Consider the following 14075-nt stretch of genomic DNA (forward strand, 5'->3'; position numbering starts at 1 on the left):
TGTTTTAACTTTTAGCTTACAGATCATGAAAGTCAAAAATCCAGTATCTCAAAAATATTAGAATATTTACATTTGAGATTCATTAAATGACCATCTCTACAGTATAAATTCCGGGTATCTGCTGACTTGGCAAAGGTCCAGAAGACAATCATTGACACCCTCCACAAAGAGGCTAAGTCACAGAAGGTAATTACTGAGAGGGGTGGATGTGCACAGAGTGCTTTATCTAAGCATATTAAATGCAAAGTTGACTGGAAGGAAGAAACTGGTTAGGCTAATCGCTTCCATGTCACACATCACTGATGCTGGAATTTGTGTTAAAGGAGCCCCGACCAAGTATTGAGTGAATAAATGAACATATTTGCAAATTCCTTTTTTTTTTTTTTGATTGATCTTAGGAAATATTCTAATATTTTGAGATACTGGATTTTTGACTTTCATGAGCTATAAGCTCTTATCGTCAAAATCAAAACATACAAACAAAAACTTTTGAAATGTTTTACTTTACATATAATGAATCTAGAAAATATAAAAGTTTCACTTTTTCATGCTATTCAAATTTTATGAGATGCACCTGTATATGCAAACATAATAATAAAAATATAAAAACCAACTGAAGTGCTCACAAGTGAAACGTGCACTAGTTGAAAATATAGCCAAAAATGTTTTGCCTCAAATCTAATGTCAACAGGTTTCTGGTTCAGGTTATAGGGTTTAGAGGTAAAGGCTACAGTAAACCAGCAATATCAATAAATAAACATTGCGTCTATAAGAGGTCATCACTAATGTAGCTTCTAAGGTTCTAAGTTTTCTACTATATGTGTTTGTGCTAAAACAGGTGAGGAAATATCATGCATATGGGATGTTTCACACATTCCCCCTGCTGACACTAAAGATGTTTAATTGCTTCATGTTGTGTAAACACACACTACCAGCCACAGGTTTGGACACACTTGACTGACTTCATGGTTCTCATAAATAAATAAATAAAAAATATTGTAGGATATAATTTTGTTTGTATATAAATTCCTTCACAAATGTATAATTTTAAATAAAATATGGAATAATAAATATTCTTTCTTATGAAAGAAAAGCAGACAACAGGTGTTCAACGTGTATAGATATTAATTTAATACTGTTTGAAAGTTGACTGGAGAAGCCAAGTGTATGCAGAGCTACAATCTAGGTATATGGTGGCTATGTTTATGACATTAAAATCGAAGTAGTTTGGATTTGTTTAACAGTGCCCAGCTCACAACATAAAGTCCCATACTTCCATTTGTGTTTTTATATTCTAAGGTTAAAAATAGTACACATAAAGAAGGAGTAGGTGTGTCCCAACGGTTGACTGGTAGTGTATGTTTTTCATCAGAATAATTACATGACAGTACATGACAAACAGACTACCTTTTAAAGTGGTTGTTCTGGACAGTGTTTTCTTTCTGTTTTGCTTTTTTAAGCTCCATTGTGAGGCTTGCCTGAGGATTCTATGCTGATAAAAACAATATGTGCTTGTGCATGCATGTGTGTGTGTGTGTGTGTGTGTGACTGGTTAGTGGCCCCACTATGCAAATAAAGCTTTATTTGTTCTGCTTACAGAACACATAACCTTTGAGTGCAGTTTGGTCTCCTTGTCAGAGCTGTGACTAGTGTCCTCTGTGGTCGTGCTTTAGGGTTTTATCTGATTTTACTGAGGCAGATTTCACACATCAAACACCCCTTTCATGTTAACATGATTAATTTACAATCATAAGCTTATTTATTTAAATCAGGCTCATAAACAGACAATAGGAAAATCTAAACACATTAAATTTTAACCCCCTGGTTGGACAGAAAAGTGCACAGATTGCATGACCTTTTGCACTGACAGCAACCAGGTGTTGAAAAAAAGAATTTACTACCCAGGTTTTCATTTACAGCACCGATTTTCATGATTTAAATAAAAACTACCACCTTTTGTGAGAGGGTCTGACCATCCCACAATCACAAACATGTACCAGGCTTCCTACAATCATGGCAAAATGGAAATATCCAGCTAATACAGATTAGCCAGCCTGGGAAACATGAAGGTTTTTTATCTTTATATGCCATTTTTATAGTAAATATACCTTTCATCTTATATTCAACTTTAAATATTAAATTACATTTGAAGTGGATCAAAAAAGTTCATCAAAGTTGTAAAATTTTGTTTTTAGGTTTTAGGTTTTAGGACAACTTTGATAAAAGGTTTTGTTCCACTTGAAATGTTGACTAGTGTATAATAATGCTATTTAATAATAGAATAGAATAGAATAGAATAGAATAGAATAGAATTTTGTGAGTGCAATCTATATAGGATAAGAATTTGTTGGTCAAAAGATGAGGGAAACTTGAAATATCTTTTTCCTCAATGTCCTATGACATTACCAGCACAAAATGATGAGACAGATGATAATAATTATAGACAAAGTCCAAAATGTGTAAAATTTGAACTATCATTCTAATACTCCACAGTATAAGCAAACATATGACAAAAATATCCCCCACTGCATGTGTGAGTGCGCAAATACTCCAAACATAATGTCACTTTAAATAAACCCATCCTCCCATAACAGTAAAGCGGCAACCACCCAGATCAATAACTGCTCACACAAACACACTTTAACTTTCAAATAAACCTTTATCCCACTTTTACAACAAGAATGAAAATATTTTAGGATATGAACTTTGAGTTATAGGAGCTGGGCTTTGGCCTTCTACACCAACTCCCAAACTAGTTTCCCTGCGCTTTATTTTCTTCCGACTCCTCCTCCGACATTTACCTTCTGCAAGCCTCTGTTCTGACTCTGTTCTGTCTGAAGTTTTAATTTCCTGTCTTAAATCTTCAGCAGCCCCAAGCAAAGCATGAAATTGGAGGTCAGAGGAAAAACTACAATTGACTTTCGATAGATTCTATCGATGACAAACCATCAGCTTTAAAACAGTCTTATTCCAGTGTTTTATGTGTATTTTGTCTCTGTTGCATCAGTGGTCTAGATGACATTTAATGGATTTGTGCTACAATAACCACACATCTTATCACATGCCTCCTCTCACCCAGTTGTGCTGCTATTAAATAGTCAATGCTTTTCTTTTACTGGTGATTTTTCCAATAATTAATGCCACACTGTGATGGCATACTACATGTTCATCCAACAATATTTAATATTTATAAAGATGATAAATCAGCAATCCATAGAGGCAATGTGGCAAAGGAAATGCAGTTTTATTTAGCAGATTTGATTATACATCATTATTAAATTTACCAGGAGACAAAACTTTTACAATAAAGTGATAGACTTAAACGACATTGAATAATACATGGCATTTTAAGTAGAAAATCTGAAATAGTATTTATTGTAGAACTTCAATAATCTGTTTTATTTTCAAGGTTTCTTTTTTTTTTTTTTTTTTTTTGCAGTGTAGGCTACTGCCATCTAGGGTTTATAAAAATGCAACAGCTTCCAAATTTAGATTACTAAAACGTCGAAATTCACTATATAATGATTATTTATAGTTTGCTCCTCTCAAACGTAGTGTGTTTTATACATAAGTAGGATTTGATTCATTTAACCGATTCATTTGCTTCATGATTTGATTCAGTGTTTGCGAATTTGATTTTCCCACAAGTTTCATGAAGCCTTTCTTCGACAAGCACAAGCAAATAAGAGTACAGAGTTTGAGGTTATTACTTATGCAAATAAATAAATGACATGGTTTTCCGTTTAATTCTAATAATTAATATAAATCGATTTTATGTCATATTAATTGCATGTTTGAATTTAATTTTAATTTTTATTTTAATTTTTTTTTATTTTATATTTGTTGTGTTTCAAACTGTTCGCCAGAGAATCCGTTCTAGCTTTTTACCCTGATTTCATTAAAAGAGTGTTCCTCACATAATAATGTAGGTTCCAAATGTACACAATTCTCATCTATGATGTTTTAGGAACATGACATTCTGTGCATATTACATACATACAAAATAGGTATGTAAAATATATAGGCTGCAGGGTTTTTTTTGTTTATTTGTTTGTAATACAAGTACATCTGAAATTGGTAAGAGGAATAGAGTGTGTATGTGTGTGAGAGAGACAGCTTACAAAACTCCTTTGTCTATCTGACATTGATATAACCTCCTTCAGAAGTCAATAGTTCAATCTAAAATAGACAGCACTGCAAGTCGTGTTCCTATTCAAAGTGCCAGATCAGTGAAAAACGAGAGGAGCTACAGGATCCTTGTGCCCACAACCAAAGATACTTACTCTATCTGTCACTGAAGCATCATGGGAAACAGACTGGAAGATTTTGTACATTATTGCTCTTTGTTCTTTTGTAGCTAACATAACGTGCAGAGACAACCACAGAGTTACACCATTAAACATTTTTCTAATTCGTGTATGATTATTCTGCATGCAGTTTTTATGATCTCATATTAATTGAGAGACTATATAAAATATTTGCCATTTTTTAAATGCATTTAACGCTGACAGGAAAAGGGAAGAAAAGTGTTAAAATAAATGGTGACCAAAAATATACACTTGACAATATACACTTCACAAAATAAAAAATTGCTAAAAAAAAATAAAATAAATAAATACTCACCCTCAGGCCATACAAAATGTAAATGAGTTTCTATCTTAATCATTTGCTTGTAATGTTAAATTTAGACAAATTTAACATTACATCACTTGCTCACCAATAAACCCTCTGCAGTGAATGGGTGCTGAACTGAATCAGCTCATATTAGATCGAACCATCTTTATCTCTATGAGTCCTAAAGGACAACGTGAAAAGTGCTGTTCCATTATTTATGAGGAATAGGGAAATCTAATCCTTCCTTTCACCAGTGCATTGTGTTTGTTGTCAATGATGAATTCACACGAGTCCGATTCAAACCTGTAACATTAAAAATGCAGTTTACCTATGGGTGTTTATTTGGAAAGAATGGATGCACGGCCATGATACTCGCAATGCAATAAACCAGAGTAAAAGTCGCAAGTGATGCTCAGACATGGTGTCTATGTAGGCCGCGTGGGTAGAGATACAGCCAAGCTATTTAGTAGTGAAGTTAGTAGTGAATTTTTTTCACTAAAAATCCTTGTCTGTTTATCGATCTTTTTTGTCAGTATCCCCATCATCACACTTCTAGTTTTGTCCAGACACTGTTAGTGCCTCATCCATAATCAGTGAGTGTTTAGAACGTTAACAGTGTTAAGTTGTAGAGGCTTTCTGTAATTAAGATCATTCTACCTTCCACTGAGAAAGAACAGTCCAGTCGTTGCTTTTTGTGTAGTGTTCTCTGTTAATTCCCAACTGTTTACTGTGTGTTTGCTCCCTTGAGAGACAGTAGAACAACACAAACACGTTATGCAACACCTGACTCAGTCCACATTATGTCTTCTGCTTCTGTAGTTTATTTTAGTTTAGACAGAAGTGTTTCTCTTGATATTACATATAATAAAGAATATAATAAACATCTTTTCTGTTCGTTTTCTATAGTTCATACTGCAGTATGAACAGATGTTTCTCTTTATATTACTCTCTCTCTCTATGTGTGTGTGTGTTATTTGAGACAGCAGCATGAATAGCATGTTCATTTTCTATTGCTCAAACCCATTTTGTTATTTGTGATTTGCTATTTGTTTATTTGTTCATTCATTCATTCATTCTCATCATTTTAAATGGATTTACAAACATGAAGGTTTTCCTCCCTGAGATCTTTGTGGTCTTATGGCTTTTACAATGACTAAGGAAAACAGTTGCCACAGACCGCAATTTCAAAAAAGTTTTAAACTCCAAACTCAGGCTCTTAAGAGGTTTCATACATAATGCATGCCAGAGGGTTCAACCCAGTGAGCGAGTCCATGGGACAGACTTTAGGGCAGAGCTTATAGAGCTGCCAACATCCTGCCAGAAATTTAGCCTCCTCTCTCTTTCCGTCTCTGCTCTGATAACATTGTGGATTTCAAGCCGCTATTCATGTTTTATTCACATGCACCACTCATATGGAACTCAAATTGATGGGCCCCCTCCTTGGCTCTCCATGCCTGACTGTTCAGAGCAACATGTCCTCATCTATTATGGATCTAAGATCTACTGGACAGTGGAAATTAAAAGTTATATGAGAACCACCATCTGCTATCCACTGCTTCTCGTTATAGGTCACTGTTGTCATTGGAAGTTGATATATTTGTTTATGTAGTTATGTGTTTTTTATGTTATGTTTTTTATGTTTTATATAGGGTTAATTTTTATATAGACATATACTTCATTATCCCTCCTTCTATAAAATTTGTTTAAAATATTTAAGTAATTTTAATAATCATTACTGATATAGTCATATTTTTGTAATATTTATTATTAATATATATATGTAAACATTTTGACTTATAAATAGTGTGGAAATTCTTTATAAATTGTATCATTACATTGTTTGAAATTCTTCAAAAACCAAAATGTTCTGTTTATTTCCAGATTTAATAATACAATATTCTGTATGTTATTTTTTATATTTAATTAATTCATTCATTTTTTAATTTATTGTCCACGACAATAATGTGACATTTTGTAACTGCAGTGCTTGTCTAAATCTTTTCCAAAACTGTGTTTGTTACAGTGTATTACTGAGCTGTGTATTTGTGATTCCTCTGCTTTCTCAGTACTGCTTTGGAGCCACAGTTTGATCAGAATTGTTCTGCCATGCATTTCTAGGCTCAGCAGCGCAGAGAGCATTTAAGACAGCCCCGTCTCACTGCAATAGACCACACATGGGACATGTTCACATCTTTGACATAAACACAGAAAAAAAGAGACACCTGACAGCCCAGCATTCTCTCCTAAACCACAGTACTGTCACTGGATCAGACCTGTTTTCCAGTAAAAAAATATCTCAGCAATTTTAAAGCTGGACAAATTTGCTGAAAGCAGAATTGTTAATGATAATAATACTTTAAGGAAAACATATTTTTCCTATCCCATTGATTTTTCCTGCAACAACAACAAAAAAAAACAATGTACTGTATTAAAGGAATACTCCACCCCAAAATGAAAACCCATAAAAGCTCTGTTCGTCTTCGGAACACAATTTAAGGTATTTTGGATGAAAACGGGGAGGCTTGTGACTGTCCCATTGACTGCCAAATAAAATACACTGTCAAGGTATAGAAAAGTATGAAAAGCATTGTCAGAATAGTCCATCTGCCATCAGTGGTTCAACCATAATGTTATGAAGTGATGAGAATAATTTTTGTACACAAAGAAAACAAAAATAACGACTTTATTCAACAATTCCTCTCCCCTATCTTTCCCCACATCACTGTAGTGCCATTTTGGAGAATCTGAGCAGTACACAGGCGGTGTACGCTATACTGTGTCAGCCGCGCCACAATGATATGTTTTCTATGTATATTTACACTTTGGTTTGAATGAAAACAGCGTATCAGTGCAGCATGGCTGACACAGAAGAGCATATGTTTTACCTGTATCTTTAATTTTACTCTGCACTGCGTTGTCTTTCAGGGTTTACAGAAATGTCTGTAAAGTTAATGCAAAATTTTTTAATACAGTGTGTTTTGTTGATGTTTCAAACAAGAAAAATCTGGGTTAGAAAAATAAACTTTATTCTTATGTGCATAATGTGTATTGCAAAAATACTGTATTTCTAAAAAAGAAAAATATTACGAAAATTACTCTTTCACAGCTAAAGAGACATAATGGAGATTTAAATAAATACTGTATCTGATTTTTAATGATGAACTTCAATATCTCAGAGAATCCAAAAATAAATAGCATAGATCTGATATATAACCTTCATAACATGAATGAACTCTGAGTCAGTGTGGTGCGAGAAACATGAGAAAACAAAGAGGCATAAAGTGGGGTGAAAGAGAGAGAGAGACAGAGAGAGAGAGAGAGAGAGAGAAGGGGAGGGAGCTGTGAAAGGAATAAGACAGAGAAAATATGAGATAGATACAGCCTAATGTGCAGGGGGAGGGGGAATAGAGAGGGAACTGGAGTTTGATGCTACAGTACACTTGACTTGTGCACACCGAGCGCACCATGACCAGCTAGCTGTGAGAGTGTGCACTCTCTCCACACCTCCAACTGAGTGAGTACAGCCACTTCTCTAATCTTCAGCACAACCAAAAATGCTTAACGGGTGTATTTAGTGGATGTTTCACAGACTTTGGGATGAATATTCAGTTTGGTTCAGCAGTATAGTCTGAAAAAAATTTCAAATATGAAATATTCAATGCAATAAAAAATGGGGGAAAAATAACAGCTTGTTTTAGCAGAAATAAAGCAGCTTGACGTCACTTATTGAGGCCAGAATGTTATTTTGAGTCTGCTGAGGTTGTAACTCTTTCTCTCAGTCTCTCCATACAAAGAAAATATGTTTGTTATGCAGAACATATTTTAGATTCACGTGGAATATGCATAGGTTTCTGTTTTATCGTGGTGTCTGTGGAGCTGTTGGCATACTTGCAGGCACTCATAGTGTTTCTTTTATGTTGGGGGAAGGAGTGCATTTGGAACCGCTGGGCTTCCTGTGTGGGGTCAATTAAATACTGCATGAGACTAGAGCACTAAAAGCCTGTCCCGTGAGAAGAGGAGTGCTTAGTGTGTGTGTGTGTGTCTGTGTGTGTGCAGTGGAACATCAACACGCGAAGCCTTGATTAAATTTGATAAACCAGCAAAGTTTTTAAAGGTGAAGACATTTCCTTTCCACATTATTATAGAAAATAATGCTTGTTTTTTTATTATTATTATTTAACAGGAAGCAGGATTTCTGTTTTTATTATTATGAGTTTATCTGTATAGCGACAGTACAAAAACATAATTTTAACTGACAAGCATTGTACATAGACATTATGTGAAACACTGGCCTCCAGAAAGGGTTTAAATAAATAATAAATTGTATTAAATAATAATATAGTAAATAAATAAAAAATATTAAAAAATACAATTACTTTGTTAAACTTATTATACATTTTTAAAGCAGAAATGAAATTATCAGCTACAAAGTGTTAAGAATGCTAAAAGTGATTTTGTGTTTTTTTTTTTGGTTTTTGTGGTGAAATCTTTGGGTTTTTTTTAATCCAGCGCTTGATAATTGTTACTTTGTGACTTCAAATCATTATTTATTTTTGAATTAGATAAGAATTGACTTGTTTAAACATTAATGCAAAAAAAAAAAAAAAAATCTTACAGAAATTCTTGATTTAACCCTCACCTTCCAAACTTCTCCAAAATCAAAAACAGAAGTCAGCTGCTTGCATTTACATTTTTTTCCTCGTTGAGATATTAAAAAGGGCATATAAAAATAGTTTTATTTTTTATTTTTTATATTTTATCTGTTTAAAAAACTATAACTTTGCCATAGCATCCTGCTTTTCTGTTTTTGCACTTATAAATGAACTTATTTATCCTTATTTAATTACAGATCTTTCTCCACTCTTCAGCACTTACAGTACTCTACTCTTATGCTTTACTGCTGTGCAATTCTAACACTCCCTTGAAATTTGGTAAAGGTGAACTATATAGACTACAGCATCTGCTAAATTAATAAATGTAAATGTAAGCATGGGTACTGTAGATCAGTTTGCCTTTTATTACCTTTCTTGCCATCTTGATATAGCTGCTCAGTCAGGCCATTTGATCAGTAGGGGTCAATGCCATGGTGCTGCTATACATCTATAACTCTCATATGCTTCTGTCATCTCATTTTGGTGACTTGCGTCATTCTGGTGTCCATATTCCACTTTCACTGCTTGTGGTTGAAATACAAGATGCTGTTTCTATTTTTAGCACCTTGCGCAGATATCAGCGGGAACTCATCTTTGATAGGAATTGTGTCCTTGGTACAATAACAAGGCGTGTGGGAATTTAGGATATACTGTGTAATTAAGAGAGACTGAGTAAGATAAGCAGTGAGCGCTTATTTAAAAAAAGAAAGCTGAAACTTTGCAAGATAACATGAGAACAGGAAGTTCTCACCTGGATAGGATGAGGTATCAGTCTGTTTGCTGCTGGTACTGATTTATCCTGTTGTAATCTAGAAACAAAAGGTTACTGAATTTAAGTTCTCTCTGGAACTGGTTTTCATAAAGTATGATCAACCACAAGTAATTTCACCGGCTATAGTGTACTAAACATTTAGTGAGCTTACAGGGATATTTCACCCCAAGTTGTTCCTAACCTGTAAAGAAGATATTTTAAAGAATGTTTGTAACCAAATAGTCGACAGTGGCCATTGACTTCCAAGTCAATGGGTACCATCAGCTGTTTGGTTACCAAAAATATCTTCTTTTGTGTTCAGCAGAAAAAAAGAAACACATACAGGTTTGGAAAAACTTGAGGGTGAGTAAATGAACTAAGTTTAGACAAAACATATAATACTTAATATGTGAATTTTGTCAAGGATATTTGCATACAGTAGCAGAGTTTAACCCTTGCGAGGGCTTCTACCTTACCCAGCCCACCCTTCTGTTCTTCATGGGTCATCACTCTACATCCAGGCAGCTTTCTGTACGCACCCAGCAGAAGAAAAGCAAGTAGAGTGGAAGAAAAGCTATATTTAGATCAACAGCACACACAAAAAAAAACGTGTACCAGCTAACATCTTTCTCCATTGCTTAGGCGGAGATGGAGTGACATCCTCACTTTCTGTCCCTCCACTCACCCTCATGATTTTCTTCACCTCAAGCTCTATCGCTTTTTTCCTCTCACTTTTTTCTCCCTCTAAGCTGTTCTCTTGTTCAGGCGATACCTGATTTACTTCTGATATCTATAAGCTGTTTTTACTTAGATGGAACTTAAGTATATGAAAATAATGATATAAACCAGTATTATTTCATTAGGCTTGATATACTAATATAGTTTTTGTTTATATATTTAATTTTATTTAATATTAAAATTTTATGTTTTAATATTTTTTTATCAGATTTTTCAGTTTTTGTTAAGTTATGGTTTTTAGTTTAGTTTTAGTTGTTTAAGTAGGTTAAAATAATTGAAAATTAGACATTTTTCCCTCGCAACAGCTGAAATAAAATATGTTTATATTTTATTTCAAGTAATGAAAAATGTTGTTTCTACGTTTTTTTTTTAGGTAATATGAACCTAATTATCATATTGGCCAGTGTTTAAACCGGTGCATCCCTACAGGGCACCAAAAGTCTGAAACCTGAAAATGACTCTATTAAAAAAAAATTCTAATTAAGTAAATTTTTCCCCCATTATAAATAATACAATTTCTTAACTTAATATTTCCTCATTTTTTAGTGTCAGACCTGCGTGAACCTGAGTGAACAACAGACACAACTATTATTTGTTATATCATAATACTCCAGTATTTTACATTTTTCAAAATCATAAAAAATTCCTAACTGTAAAAATCTGCTCTATATAGTAATTTTATAAGTAGACTTTCAATACGGTCTCAATACGGTCTTATAAAAGCTACCCACTGCTCCGGTGTGAGTGTTTGTTCACTACTCACTGTGTGTGCACTTGGATTGGTGAAATGCAGAACACAAATTCTGAGTACGGGACACCATACTTGGCCACACGTCACATTCTCTCCTTTCTTTAAAATTATAAAAGCTGAGGTATGCGAGTGGCCTTGTGTTCATTTTCAAACTCACCCACTTGCAAGTATGTGTATAAAGTGTATAAAAGAAAGCACAGCAGTAACATAGCCTCAAGATACGCAGCTCTAAAAGCCACAGCGGACAAAGTTGAATTAAGAAAGAGCACAAGCTTCCAGTAACTATAATGGAGTCCAGAAAGAGGTCCAAACAACCTGGGGCAGCCTCAGGCCTCTGTTAGCCTGCTGATTTAATACAACCTGAAGAGGAAAAGGGTCCGTATTCATGATTCATTTTCAGTGGTACCGCCCCATTATGACTGTGTGTGCAGGCTGACTCACCTTGTGTTCGTGGGGTGTTCTGCATCATGCTATTGTCAGGACAGTAACGCTGCTGTGAAGGCATCCATCCCCGACCTCATTGGGCGGAACAGATTTACTCTCAGTGGGATCAGGCCTGGAGAGATTAGCAGACAGAGAGAGATTTTCGAGATCAAGACTCCCAGGGAGTTTGTGTGAAAATCTGACAGTGCTTTGAGGGATACATTACAATGTAATCGTAACGGACCGCTAAATCTTTTTAGTACCATAACAAAAGCAATACTGCATGAATTCGGTAACCAATAGAACCAACTGAAATGGTGTTAAGGTTAGGGTGACCATATATTAGTTTTCCAAAAAGAGGACAGTGGGGGTGGGGTTTATTTTAGTTTTCCAAAAAGAGGACAGTGGGGGTTGGGTTTGGGGTTTTATTTTTTGTTTGTTTGCTTGTTTTGTTTTTATAATAAATAAAAAGAAAACAAGTAGGACAAAAAGGGAGTGATGTGTTGCCAAGTATGGTGTCCCATACTCGGAATTTGTGCTCTGCATTTAACCCATCCAAGTGCACACACAGCAGTAAGTAGTGAATAAACACACACGCACACACAGAGCAGTGGGCAGCCAATGGTACAATGGGTTCGATGCCTTGCTCGAGGGTCTCACCTCAGTCGTGGTATTGAGGGTGGAGAGAGTGCTGGATATTCAGTCCCCCCACCTACAATTCTTGCTGGACCTGAGACTCAAACCTGTGACCTTCGGGTTACGACTCTCTATCCATTATCCACGACTGCCCAAGTAGATAGAACAGAAAAATAATGCCAGTATTAGAGGCACATTTTTTAAATAAAAATAAAACAAGTCAATAGAACAGAAAAAGAATAGATAATGCTAGTGTAAGAAGGTCATTATTTATAATAAATAAAAATAAAATAAATAGAAAAAATAGACAAAGAATATAGAATGCTAGTGTTAAATACTCTTTTTTTCATTTTAAATAAAACAAATAGTTAAAATAGAAATAGAATAGGGAGTGCAAATGTTAGAGTGTCAAGATTTTTTTTTTTATAAAAAAACAAGCAGATAAAAGTGCTAGAGTTAGAGGGTCAAATGAAGATGAAAGAGATGTGTTTTCAGCTGTTCCTTGAAAATTATTAAGGACTCAGCTGCTTGGATTGAGTTGGGCAGGTCGTTTCACCAGGAAGGAACGGTTAATGTAAAAGTCTGTGAAAGTTTTTTAGGTATAAAATGTAAAATGTTTCAATACAGGCATTTCATTTAAATGTTATTTATGCAATATTTCAAACCTTTAATCCACTTGGGAAAATCCACCCATTGGCAACAATTTCAAAGTTTTCAAAACAATTATGTGGAAAAAACGCAGACTTGGCAACCATACATCCAACAAGAGCTGCAGCCTGCAGGAGTCAGAAATGACTGACAAGAACATTCTGGAGTATTTGCTGCTCAACAGATCCTGAACTCATTGACAAATATCTGATATTGTAAGATGTGCTTCCTTTACACAAGAGTGCGTGTGATAGCGAAATCGAAAGTGAACAGCGTGAACGCTCATTCAAAAGAGATTTAAATACTCCGCATATTGAGAGCGGGTCCCTAATACGCCAAAATGATACACAATATTAGAATGTTGAAAGGAGTGGACACGAAAATCGCAGGAGCAAAACACATGTTGTGGGAGCAGGCGTCAATGGTCAGAAATTCAGCGGGAGCGGGACTAAGAAAACAACCAAATCCCGGACATTTTGGGCAATTAAGAAATCCCGGCCGGACACATTTTTTAGGTCCAAAAAGTGAACATGCCCGGGGAAAAGAGGACGTATGGTCACAGTTATGATGCCATGAGATACGAACATTACAATAAACGAAGTGAACACTGACTTAGATTTTAATTGACTGATTATAGCCTATTTAACACACAAAATAGTTCCAAACAAAGTCAAAGCAGAATGTTGCGAATATCCAAACAGCACACAATAGTGGCGTTCTGTAGTTTCAGTGATTCACTGATTAATTTGTAAAGAAAGTCACTTGTATCCAGGGTTGCCAGGTTTTCACAACAAAACCCTCCCAATTGCTACTCAAAACTAGCCCATTCGCATTTCAAGGTGAGTCCCCATTAAAAACTGCG

Source organism: Cyprinus carpio, chromosome B23 (assembly GCF_018340385.1).
Source record: "Cyprinus carpio isolate SPL01 chromosome B23, ASM1834038v1, whole genome shotgun sequence".
Lineage (NCBI taxonomy): Eukaryota > Metazoa > Chordata > Actinopteri > Cypriniformes > Cyprinidae > Cyprinus > Cyprinus carpio.